Here is a 12,673-nt window from a genome sequence, read left to right as displayed (position 1 = left end):
ATAAGGGGACCTTCTTTTTCAACCCTTGGGGCGTGACGCGAACGTCTACAGCCTTTCATGAGCGGTTAACTGGCGGGAAACCCTCTTATGCTACCTTGGCATCAAGGCTGCCAGAACCGAGGCCCTCGCTAAGCTTTCGCACGATAATAGGGTTTGGAAATGACGGGCTCGGTAGGAAATACAGAAAGAAATGCCGGCAGTCTACAACGCCAAACAAAGCATAGGGGAGTGGTTAGACTTTTTTTACCGTTATTGACGTTACATTATTTTTTTATTAATTACGTGAGAAAGAAAGAAAGAAAGGAATACACGCGCCCAGAGTGGGGACCGAACCCACGCCTTTCGATTAGATCTCGAATGCCTTACCAATTCGGCTATCTGGGCGACTGTGTTCTGCTTCACTTTCTAGGGTATTTATATTTACTACAACTGTATCTAACACTTGAGGGTGGCAGCCAGCGCCACTCAGACTACACGGGGAGAAGGGGACCTTCTTTTTCAACCCGCGGGGCGTGACGCGAACGTCTACAGCCTTTCATGGGCGGTTAACTGGCGGGAAACCCTCTTATGCTACCTTGGCATCAAGGCTGCCAGAACCGAGGCCCTCGCTAAGCTTTCGAACGATAATAGGGTTTGGAAATGAGGGGCTCGTTAGGAAATACAGAAAGAAATGCCAGCAGTCTACAACGCCAAAGAAAGCAAAGGGGAGTGGTTAGACTTTTTTTTTACCGTTATTGACGTTACATTATTTTTTTATTATTACGGGAGAAAGAAAGAAAGAAAATCACGCGCCCAGAGTGGGGACCGAACCCACGCCTCTCGATTAGATCTCGATTGCCTTACCAATTCGGCTATCTGGGCGACTGTGTTCTGCTTCACTTTCTGGGGTATTTATATTTACTACAACTGTATGTGACGCTTGAGGGTGGTAGCCAGCGCCAGACTACACGGGGAGAAGGGGACCTTCTTTTTCAACCCCCGGGGCGTGAAGCGAACGTCTACAGCCTTTCATGAGTGGTTAACTGCCGGAAAACCCTCTTATGCTACCTTGGAATCAAGGCTGCCAGAACCGAGGCCCTCGCTAAGCTTTCGCACGATAATAGGGTTTGGAACTGAGGGGCTCGTTAGGAAATACAGAAAGAAATGCCGGCAGTCTACAACGCCAAAGAAAGCATAGGGGAGTGGTTAGACTTTTTTACCGTTATTGACGTTACATCATTTTTTTAATAATTACGTGAGAAAGAAAGAAAGAAAGAAAAACACGCGCCTAGAGTGGGGCCCGATCCCATGCCTTTCGATTAGATCTCGAATGCCTTACCAATTCGGCTATCTGGGCGACTGTGTTCTGCTTCACTTTCTGGGGTATTTATATTTACTACAACTGTATCTGACGCTTGAGGGTGGTAGCCAGCACCACTCAGACTACACGGGGAGAAGGGGACCTTCTTTTTCAACCCCCGGGGCGTGACGCGAACGTCTACAGCCTTTCATAAGCGGTTAACTGCCGGGAAACCCTCTTATGCTACCTTGGAATCAAGGCTGCCAGAACCGAGGCCCTTGCTAACCTTTCGCATGATAATAGGGTTTGGAAATGAGAGCTCGTTAGGAAATACAGAAAGAAATGCCGGCAGTCTACAACGCCAAAGAAAGCATAGGGGAGTGGTTAGACTTTTTTTTTACCGTTATTGACGTTACATTATTTTTTATTATTTACGTGAGAAAGAAAGAAAGAAATAAAAACACGCGCCCAGAGTGGGGACCGAACCTACGCCTTTCGATTAGATCTCGAATGCCTTACCAATTCGGCTATCTGGGCGACTCTGTTCTGCTTCACTTTCTGGGGTATTTATATTTACTACAACTGTATCTGACGCTTGAGGGTGGTAGCCAGCGCCACTCAGACTACACGGGGAGAAGGGGACCTTCTTTTTCAACCCCCGGGGCGTGACGCGAACGTCTACAGCCTTTCATGAGCGGTTAACTGGCGGGAAACCTTCTTATGCTACCTTGGCATCAAGGCTGCCAGAACCGAGGCCCTCGCTAAGCTTTCGAACGATAATAGGGTTTGGAAATGAGGGGCTTGTTAGGAAATACAGAAAGAAATGCCGGCAGTCTACAACGCCAAAGAAAGCATAGGGGAGTGGTTAGACTTTTTTTTACCGTTATTGACGTTACATTATTTTTTTAATTATTACGTGAGAAAGAAAGAAAGAAAGAAAAACACGCGCCCAGAGTGGGGACCGAACCCACGCCTTTCGATTAGATCTCGAATGCCTTACCAATTCGGCTATCTGGGCGACTGTGTTCTGCTTCACTTTCTGGGGTATTTATATGCACTACAACTGTATCGGACGCTTGAGGGTGGTAGCCAGCGCCACTCAGAGTACACGGGGAGAATGGGACCTTCTTTTTCAACCCGCGGGGCGTGACGCGAACGTCTACAGCCTTTCATGAGCGGTTAACTGGCGGGAAACCCTCTTATGCTACCTTGGCATCAAGGCTGCCAGAACCGAGGCCCTCGCTAAGCTTTCGAACGATAATAGGGTTTGGAAATGAGGGGCTTGTTAGGAAATACAGAAAGAAATGCCGGCAGTCTACAACGCCAAAGAAAGCATAGGGGAGTGGTTAGACTTTTTTTCTACCGTCATTGACGTTACATTATTTTTTTATTAATTACGTGAGAAAGAAAGAAAGAAAGAAAAACACGCGCCCAGAGTGGGGACCGAACCCACGCCTTTCGATTAGATATCGATTGCCTTACCAATTCGGCTATCTGGGCGACTGTGTTCTGCTTAACTTTCTGGGGTGTTTATATTTACTGCAACTGTATCTGACGCTTGAGGGTGGTAGCCAGCGCTACTCAGACTACACGGGGAGAACGGGACCTTCTTTTTCAACCCCCGGGGCGTGACGCGAACGTCTACACCCGTTCATGAGCGGTTAACTGGCGGGAAACCTCTTATGCTACCTTGGCATCAAGGCTGCCAGAACCGAGGCCCTCGCTAAGCTTTCGCACGATAATAGGGTTTGAAAATGAGGGGCTCGTTAGGAAATACAGAAAGAAATGCCGGCAGTCTACAACGCCAAAGAAAGCATAGGGGAGTGGTTAGACTTTTTTTACCGTTATTGACGTTACATTATTTTTTATTAATTACGTCAGAAAGAAAGAAAGAAAGAAAAACACGCGCCCAGAGTGGGGACCGAACCCACGTCCTTCGATTAGATATCGAATGCCTTACCAATTCCGCTATCTGGGCGACTGTGTTCTGCTTCACTTTCTGGGCTATTTATATTTACTACAACTGTATCTGACGCTTGAGGGTGGTAGCCAGCGCCACTCAGACTACACGGGGAGAAAGGGACCTTCTTTTTCAACCCCCGGGGCATGACGCGAACGTCTACAGCCTTTCACGAGCGGTTAACTGGCGGGAAACCCTCTTATGCTACCTTGGCATCAATGCTGCCAGAACCGAGGCCCTCGCTCAGCTTTCGCACGATAATAGGGTTTGGAAATGAGGGGCTCGTTAGGAAATAAAGAAAGAAATGCCGGCAGTCTACAACGCCAAAGAAAGCATAGGGGAGTGGTTAGACTTTTTTTTTACCGTTATTGACGTTACATTATTTTTTATTATTTACGTGAGAAATAAAAACACGCGCCCAGAGTGGGGACCGAACCTACGCCTTTCGATTTGATCTCGAATGCCTTACCAATTCGGCTATCTGGGCGACTCTGTTCTGCTTCACTTTCTGGGGTATTTATATTGTCACGAAGCCAAGGACGACGCAGTTGTCTTGCAGGAGAAACAAGTTTATTGGAGCGAACTTGTGCTCCCCTAACAACTCAAAAGAATACAGAGGCGGCGAAGCAGCGGTCAACAAAGTGACTTGCGTCAGCGAGCGTCGCAGAATCGAATGCCCCGGCGTCCGCACTGCAGGCCTTTTATCTTTCGGCGCGCGTGGTTCTCGAAACGTCGATTCGCATCGAGAACATAGTAGATCCAAGAAGATCATTCTGGGCCGTTCACGTTAGATCGGAACGCTCTCCCCATCACAACAGATAACGCATGCGGCACAGAAAGAAAGAATAGAACACGCGCTTCCTTTGGCGCAGAGATAACGCAGACCGGCGCAGCCGGGCGGTAAAAGCAAAACACAAATAAGCAAACCCAATGTATGGTTCGCGGCATTACCCCTCCTCTAAGAGTGCATCGACCCGATGCTAACCTAAGCGACAGTCCGAACAAATGAAAATAAAAGTTCGTCATCGTCCGTAGAAAGGTTTTAGGCGAACCACGTGGACGACTTTAGGCCGCCTGCGTTGTCGTGATGTGCCGGAGTCACCATCAGGGATCACTTCGTAGGTAAGTTGGCCAACACGTCGTAGAATCTGGTAGGGTCCGAAATAGCGTCGCAGGAGCTTCTCACTGAGTCCGCGTCGTCGAATGGGAGTCCAAACCCACACACGATCCCCTGGTTGGTACTCGGCGTCTCGGCGTCGGAGGTTGTAGCGGCCCGCATCCACCAGCTGCTGGTCCGTTATACGAACTCGAGCGAGCTGGCGGGCCTCCTCCGCACGTTGAAGATATCCGTGGACGTCGGCGTTGAGGTCGTCGTCTTCTACGTGCGGAAGCATGGCGTCGAGCATCGTAGTCGGCCTTCTACCGTAGACAAGCTCGAACGGCGTCAGCTGCGTCGTCTCCTGGATAGCCGTGTTGTACGCAAACGTGACATACGGGAGCACTTCGTCCCAAGTCTTATGTTCAACGTCAACGTACATTGACAGCATATCTGCGATTGTCTTGTTCAGACGTTCTGTTAGTCCGTTCGTTTGGGGGTGGTACGCCGTCGTTCTTCGGTGATCCGTGTTGCTGTAGCGTAATACTCCTTGCATCAGCTCCGCAGTAAATGCCGTTCCGCGGTCTGTGATTAGGACTTCCGGGGCTCCATGTCGCAGCACAACTTGGCTTATAAAGAACTTTGCCACTTCTTGTGCAGTCCCCCTCGGAAGAGCGGCGGTCTCTGCGTAGCGCGTCATGTAGTCTGTCGCTACGACAATCCACTTGTTCTGTGATCGTGACGTAGGGAATGGGCCTAAAAGGTCCATTCCAATCTGTTGAAATGGTCTCGATGGGACGGCGATCGGTTGCAGAAGTCCGGCGGGTCTTGTCGGCGGCGTTTTTCGTCGCTGGCAGTCACGGCAGCTCCGGACGTAGTGGGTGACGTCAGAGGTAAGGCCGGGCCAGTAGTACCTCGCCTTGATTTTTCCAATAGTGCGGGCTGTGCCGAGATGTCCGGAAGACGGGTCGTCGTGGCACGCCTCCAAAATTTCGTCACGAAGGTCCGCGGGGATGACGAGAAGGTAATTAGCTCTTGTTCCGGGGCTGAAATTCTTCTTCACGAGGACGGAGTTTCTCAGGCTGAATGCTGGTAAGCTGCGTTTGAAGGTCCTAGGAACGGCAACGTTGCATCCCTCGAGGTACTCGATTATGACGCGTAAGTCGGGGTCGGCACGCTGCTGGGCGGCTAGGTCGCTCTCCGTCACGATCCCGAAGAACGCGCTGTCTTCATCAGAGTCTTCTGGTGGTGGGTCGACGGGGGCGCGGGACAGGCAGTCGGCGTCGGAGTGTTTCCTGCCGGATTTATAAACGACTGTAACGTCGAACTCCTGCAGGCGCAAGCTCCACCGCCCAAGACGGCCAGAGGGGTCCTTCAAATTGGCGAGCCAACACAGCGCATGGTGGTCTGTTACAACCTTGAATGGCCTTCCATACACGTATGGGCGAAATTTTGAAATCGCCCATATAATAGCCAGGCATTCTTTCTCAGAGGCAGAATAGTTTTTCTCCTCCTTCGACAGACCACGGCTGGCATAGGCGATTACCCTTTCGCAGCCGCTTTGCTTTTGGACAAGGACGGCACCCAAGCCTATATCACTGGCGTCCGTGTGCATTTCCGTTTCGGCATTTTCGTCGAAATGAGCGAGCACGGGCGGGCTTTGCAGGCGTTTTTGCAGCTCGGAGAATGCTTTTTCTTGGTCGTTTCCCCAGCTGAAAGGGGTGCTGTCTTTCGTCAAGCGCGTGAGTGGCTCTGCAATGCGTGCGAAGTTTGCGACGAAGCGCCGGTAGTATGCGCACAGCCCGAGAAATCTTCGCACGCCCTTCTTGTCTTTCGGCCTAGGGAAGTTCGCGATAGCTGAAGTTTTTGCCGGGTCAGGTAGGACTCCCGCGGCGTTGACGACGTGGCCCAAGAACTTGAGTTCCTCATATGCGAAACGGCACTTTTCAGGCTTCAGCGTCAACCCCGATGTACGAATGGCCTCGAGTACAGACTCCAACCTTGCAAGGTGTTCGTCGAAAGTCCGGGCGAATACCACTACGTCGTCGAGGTATACAAGGCAGGTGTGCCACTTAAGGCCAGCTAGCACAGTGTCCATGACTCTTTGAAACGTCGCTGGTGCTGTGCACAGCCCAAACGGCATCACCTTGAACTCGTATAGGCCGTCTGGGGTTATAAATGCAGTCTTCTCTCGGTCTCTCTCGTCCACTTCAATTTGCCAGTAGCCGGTCTTCAGGTCCATCGATGAGAAGTACTTCGCGTGGCAGAGGTGGTCGAGGGCGTCGTCGATTCGGGGGAGGGGGTACACGTCCTTTTTCGTGATTTTGTTCAGTCGCCGGTAGTCAACGCAAAACCTTAATGTGCCGTCTTTTTTCTTTACGAGTACGACGGGCGCAGCCCAGGGGCTTTTCGATGGCTGTATAATGTCATCGCTCAGCATGTCGTCGACTTGAGTCCGGATGGCTTCCCGTTCGTGTGAAGAGACGCGGTACGGTGACTGTCGGGTAGGTCGGGCTCCATCTTCGGTTATTATTCGGTGCTTCGCTGGGGGGGTCTGACGTAGTTTAGCGCTCGACGAAAAACATTCGCTATAGCGACGCAGCAAAGCCAATAATTTTTTCCGTTGTTCTTGCGGTAGCGCCGGATTCACGTCGAATGGCTGCGGGAGCTTGAATGTTTCTACGGGTGTGCGTTCAAAGTCGGCGACTGCGATCACATCACTTGCTTCTTGCGTTTCTTCGAGGAACGCAATTGCAGCTCCCTTGTTTAAATGCTGGTACTCTTCGGTGAAATTAGTGACCAAAACGTGAGATTGGCGTTGCTTAAAGTGCGCAATGCCTCTTGCGACGGAGACACCGCGGTCGAGAAGCAACCTTCGATCACTCTCTACGATAGCGTCGATGTCAGAAGCAGCATCCTCACAGTAGACGGCGATCATCAAGCTTGCGCGGGGTGGCAGGGTGATGTGATCGTCGGCGATCCTGACAGCAGCACGGTGATCGGGGTTCGGCTGCGGCGTCGTGGAGTGATTGGAGGAAAATGTTATCGACTTGGTCTGCAGATCAATTATTGCGCCGTTGTCCGTCAAAAAGTCCATTCCGAGAATCACGTCGCGGGAGCAGTTAGGCAGAACGACGAACGCCGCAGGGTACGTTGTGCCGTCTATGGTGACGCGCGATGTGCACGTTCCACTTGGCGTCACGAGGTGGCCTCCTGCTGTGCGTATGTGCGGACCGTCCCATCTGGTCATAACTTTCTTCAGTTTAGACGCAAATGGTCCGCTCATTACCGAATAGTCAGCTCCCGTGTCTACGAGGGCGACTACGTTAAAGCCGTCGATGAACACCTTGACGTCAGATGCAGTTGTCCTCGAGTTCCGGGTTCGTCGGGGCGTCGTATCTCTGCTTGTACGTGTTGATGGTCGGGCACTGTGCATCGTCGTTGTCGTCGTCTTCTCAACGGACGTCTCGGTCAGGTCGGGTACGCGTCGCGCCGTGTAGCTGTCGTCGTGTTCGGGAGTCTCGTCAGGGTTAGGTCGGGTCGTCGGGATGAGGGCATGTCGTGAATCACTGTCTTCAGCGCGTCCTTGCGTCGTTGGAGGGTTTCTAGTTTTTCGCCGTAGAGCAACTTCACCTCCAGAAGTTGCCGCCTTTAGTTTCCCCCGCGTGGGCTGGGGGACCTTCCACGGGCGAAGTCAGCGTTGCTACGGCGGTTCGGCGATTGGTAGGGGTAGGGCGACGGCGAACGGTTGAAACGCGCTGGGCCACGGCTGGTTTCAGATAGATACTCGTCGATCTCACGTGGTCGTTGGCCAGGGAGAGGGCGAGGTGCGTCGACGGAGAAACCACGCAGTCCGAGTCTCTTGTATGGGCAGAGACGGTAAATGTGGTCGGCCTCTCCGCAGTGGTAGCACAGAGGACGGTTATCGGGAGTTCGCCATACGTCCGTCTTCCTCGGCGTCTGGTTTCGGGCTACCGGGGGTCGGGCGGGTGACAGTGGGCGGCGGTACGGCGGGGCCTCTTGACGGCGTGTTGGAGCAGGGCGGGGTCGACGAACAGCCGCGGAGTTTGTCATAGCTTGTGGCTCTCGGGGTACCTCGGATGGCGTAGAAGTTCCCAACGCTTGTTGCACTTCTTCTCTAATCACGTCGGTGAGGGAAGCGACTTGGGGCTGCGGCGGCGTTGGGAGAAGTTTCTGCAGCTCCTCTCTCACTATTGCGCGGATAGTCTCGCGTAGGCTGTCGGCCGGGAGCCGCGTGCTGCCAAAGTCGTTCGCATTGGCCGCGCCAACAAAGTTGCGGTCATACTGCTTAGCACGCATTTCGAGGGCTTTCTCAATGGTGCTGGCTTCGGTCACGAATTCGGCGACGGTTTTGGGCGGATTTCGGACAAGTCCAGCAAACAGTTCCTCCTTCACTCCGCGCATTAAGAAGCGCAACTTCTTTTCTTCCGTCATTTCGGGGTCCGCGCGGCGAAATAGCTGCTTCATCTCCTCAACGAAGATCACGACACCTTCGCTGGGGTGTTGCGTGCGCGTTTCCAACAAAAGGGCGGCTCTTTCTTTCCGCACGACGGTAGTGAAGGTCTTAGTAAACTCGCTTTTGAACTGAGCCCAGTTTGTCAAGGAGCTCTCGTGGTTCTCGAACCAAGTGCGAGCCGAATCTTCCAAGTAAAAGAAAACGTGCCGGAACGTTTCTGCGTCGTCCCACCTGTTGAATTTCCGGACGCGCTCCAGTTTCTCCAACCATTCTTGTGGGTCTTCTGCGGGGGCTCCTCGGAACGATGGCGGTTCCCGGGGCTGCTGCAGGACGATTGGCGACGTTGTTTGTTGCACCATGGTGTTGGTTGCAGCGTTCCTTTTCTTGGGCCCTTCTGGCATCAAACCGAACTCGGGCGGTAAATCTTGCAGGCGGGGGCTGGCCCTTGTTGGACTGGCTTGGCGGCTTTTCGAGGTTGTAGTGGGCATGAAGGGTGCGTTACCCAGCACCTCCACCAGATGTCACGAAGCCAAGGACGACGCAGTTGTCTTGCAGGAGAAACAAGTTTATTGGAGCGAACTTGTGCTCCCCTAACAACTCAAAAAAATACAGAGGCGGCGAAGCAGCGGTCAACAAAGTGACTTGCGTCAGCGAGCGTCGCAGAATCGAATGCCCCGGCGTCCGCACTGCAGGCCTTTTATCTTTCGGCGCGCGTGGTTCTCGAAACGTCGATTCGCATCGAGAACATAGTAGATCCAAGAAGATCATTCTAGGCCGTTCACGTTAGATCGGAACGCTCTCCCCATCACAACAGATAACGCATGCGGCACAGAAAGAAAGAATGGAACACGCGCTTCCCTTGGCGCAGAGATAACGCAGACCGGCGCAGCCCGGCGGTAAAAGCAAAACACAAATAAGCAAACCCAATGTATGGTTCGCGGCAATATTTACTACAACTGTATCTAACACTTGAGGGTGGTAGCCAGCGCCACTCAGACTACACGGGGATAAGGGGACCTTCTTTTTCAACCCCCGGGGCGTGACGCGAACGTCTACAGCCTTTCATGAGCGGTTAACTGTCGGGAAACCCTCTTATGCTTCCTTGGCATCAAGGCTGCCAGAACCGAGGCCCTCGCTAAGCTTTCGCACGATAATAGGGTTTGGAAATGAGGGGCTCGTTAGGAAATACAGAAAGAAATGCCGGCAGTCTACAACGCCAAACAAAGCATAGGGGAGTGGTTAGACTTTTTTTTACCGTTATTGACGTTACATTATTTTTTTATTAATTACGTGAGAAAGAAAGAAAGAAAAAGAAACACGCGCCCAGAGTGGGGACCGAACCCATGCCTTTCGATTAGATCTCGAATGCCTTACCAATTCGGCTATCTGGGCGACTGTGTTCTGCTTCACTTTCTAGGGTATTTATATTTACTACAACTGTATCTAACACTTGAGGGTGGTAGCCAGCGCCACTCAGACTACACGGGGCGAATGGGACCTTCTTTTTCAACCCGCGGGGCGTGACGCGAACGTCTACAGCCTTTCATGGGCGGTTAACTGGCGGGAAACCCTCTTATGCTACCTTGGCATCAAGGCTGCCAGAACCGAGGCCCTCGCTAAGCTTTCGAACGATAATAGGGTTTGGAAATGAGGGGCTCGTTAGGAAATACAGAAAGAAATGCCGGCAGTCTACAACGCCAAAGAAAGCATAGGGGAGTGGTTAGACTTTTTTTACCGTTATTGACGCTACATTATTTTTTTATTAATTACGTGAGAAAGAAAGAAAGAAAGAAAATCACGCGCCCAGAGTGGGGACCGAACCCACGCCTTTCGATTAGATCTCGATTGCCTTACCAATTCGGCTATCTGGGCGTCTGTGTTCTGCTTCACTTTCTGGGGTATTTATATTTACTACAACTGTATGTGACGCTTGAGGGTGGTAGCCAGCGCCAGACTACACGGGGAGAACGGGACCTTCTTTTTCAACCCCCGGGGCGTGACGCGAACGTCTACAGCCTTTCATGAGTGGTTAACTGCCGGGAAACCCTCTTATGCTACCTTGGCATCAAGGCTGCCAGAACCGAGGCCCTCGCTAAGCTTTCGCGCGATAATAGGGTTTGAAAATGAGGGGCTCGTTAGGAAATACAGAAAGAAATGCCGGCAGTCTACAACGCCAAAGAAAGCATAGGGGAGTGGTTAGACGTTTTTTACCGTTATTGACGTTACATTATTTTTTATTAATTACGTCAGAAAAAAGAAAGAAAGAAAAACACGCGCCCAGAGTGGGGACCGAACCCACGTCTTTCGATTAGATATCGAATGCCTTACCAATTCGGCTATCTGGGCGACTGTGTTCTGCTTCACTTTCTGGGGTATTTATATTTACTACAACTGTATCTAACACTTGAGGGTGGCAGCCAGCGCCACTCAGACTACACGGGGACAAGGGGACCTTCTTTTTCAACCCCCGGGGCATGAAGCGAACGTCTACAGCCTTTCATGAGCGGTTAACTGGCGGGAAACCCTCTTATGCTACCTTGGCATCAATGCTGCCAGAACCGAGGCCCTCGCTCAGCTTTCGCACGATAATAGGTTTGGAAATGAGGGGCTCATTAGGAAATAAAGAAAGAAATGCCGGCAGTCTACAACGCCAAAGAAAGCATAGGGGAGTGGTTAGACTTTTTTTTTACCGTTATTGACGTTACATTATTTTTTTATTAATTACGTGAGAAAGAAAGAAAGAAAGGAAAACACGCGCCCAGAGTGGGGACCGAACCCACGCCTTTCGATTAGATCTCGAATGCCTTACCAATTCGGCTATCTGGGCGACTGTGTTCTGCTTCACTTTTTGGGTATTTATATTTACTAAAACTGTATCTGACGCTTGAGGGTGGTAGCCAGCGCCACTCAGACTACACGGGGAGAAGGGGACCTTCTTTTTCAACCCGCGGGGCGTGACGCGAACGTCTACAGCCTTTCATGAGTGGTTAAATGGCGGGAAACCCTCTTATGCTACCTTAGCATCAAGGCTGCCAGAACCGAGGCCCTCGCTAAGCTTTCGAACGATAATAGGGTTTGGAAATGAGGGGCTTGTTAGGAAATACAGAAAGAAATGCCGGCAGTCTACAACGCCAAAGAAAGCATAGGGGAGTGGTTAGACTTTTTTTCTACCGTCATTGACGTTACATTATTTTTTTATTAATTACGTGAGAACGAAAGAAAGAAAGAAAAACACGCGCCCAGAGTGGGGACCGAACCCACGCCTTTCGATTAGATATCGATTGCCTTACCAATTCGGCTATCTGGGCGACTGTGTTCTGCTTCACTTTCTGGGGTATTTATATGTACTACAACTGTATCTGACGCTTGAGGGTGGTAGCCAGCGCCACTCAGACTACACGGGGAGAAGAGGACCTTCTTTTTCAACCCGCGGGGCGTGACGCGAACGTCTACAGCCTTTCATAAGCGGTTAACTGGCGGGAAACCCCCTTTTGCTACCTTGGCATCAAGGCTGCCAGAACCGAGGCCCTCGCTCAGCTTTCGCACGATAAAAGGGTTTGGAAATGAGGGGCTCGTTTGGAAATACAGAAAGAAATGCCGGCAGTCTACAACGCCAAAGAAAGCATATGGGAGTGTTTAGACTTTTTTTTACCATTATTGACGTTACAATATTTTTTTATTATTACGTGAGACAGAAAGAAAGAAAGAACCAACGCGCCCAGAGTGGGGACCGAACCCACGCCTTTCGATTAGATCTCGAATGTCTTACCAATTCGGCTATCTGGGCGACTGTGTTCTGCTTCACTTTCTGGGGTATTTATATATACTACAACTGTATATGACGCTTGAGGGTGGTAGCCA

At 51.3% G+C, this 12,673-nt stretch overlaps 1 non-coding gene across 1 annotated transcript; it reads right to left on the bottom strand.

The window, feature by feature from the left end:
- Window positions 1-11,086: 11,086 nt before the first annotated feature.
- Window positions 11,087-11,158, bottom strand: Trnar-ucu (transfer RNA arginine (anticodon UCU)). The gene has a single exon. It is a non-coding gene; the product is annotated as a tRNA-Arg (tRNA).
- Between the last annotated feature and the right edge of the window lie 1,515 nt (window positions 11,159-12,673).

The sequence above is a fragment of the Haemaphysalis longicornis genome, unplaced genomic scaffold (genome assembly GCF_048455015.1).
Source record: "Haemaphysalis longicornis isolate Haplotype H1 unplaced genomic scaffold, Haemaphysalis longicornis Haplotype H1 scaffold_14, whole genome shotgun sequence".
NCBI classification, from domain to species: Eukaryota; Metazoa; Arthropoda; class Arachnida; order Ixodida; family Ixodidae; genus Haemaphysalis; species Haemaphysalis longicornis.
This window is presented reverse-complemented; position numbering and strand designations above follow the sequence as displayed.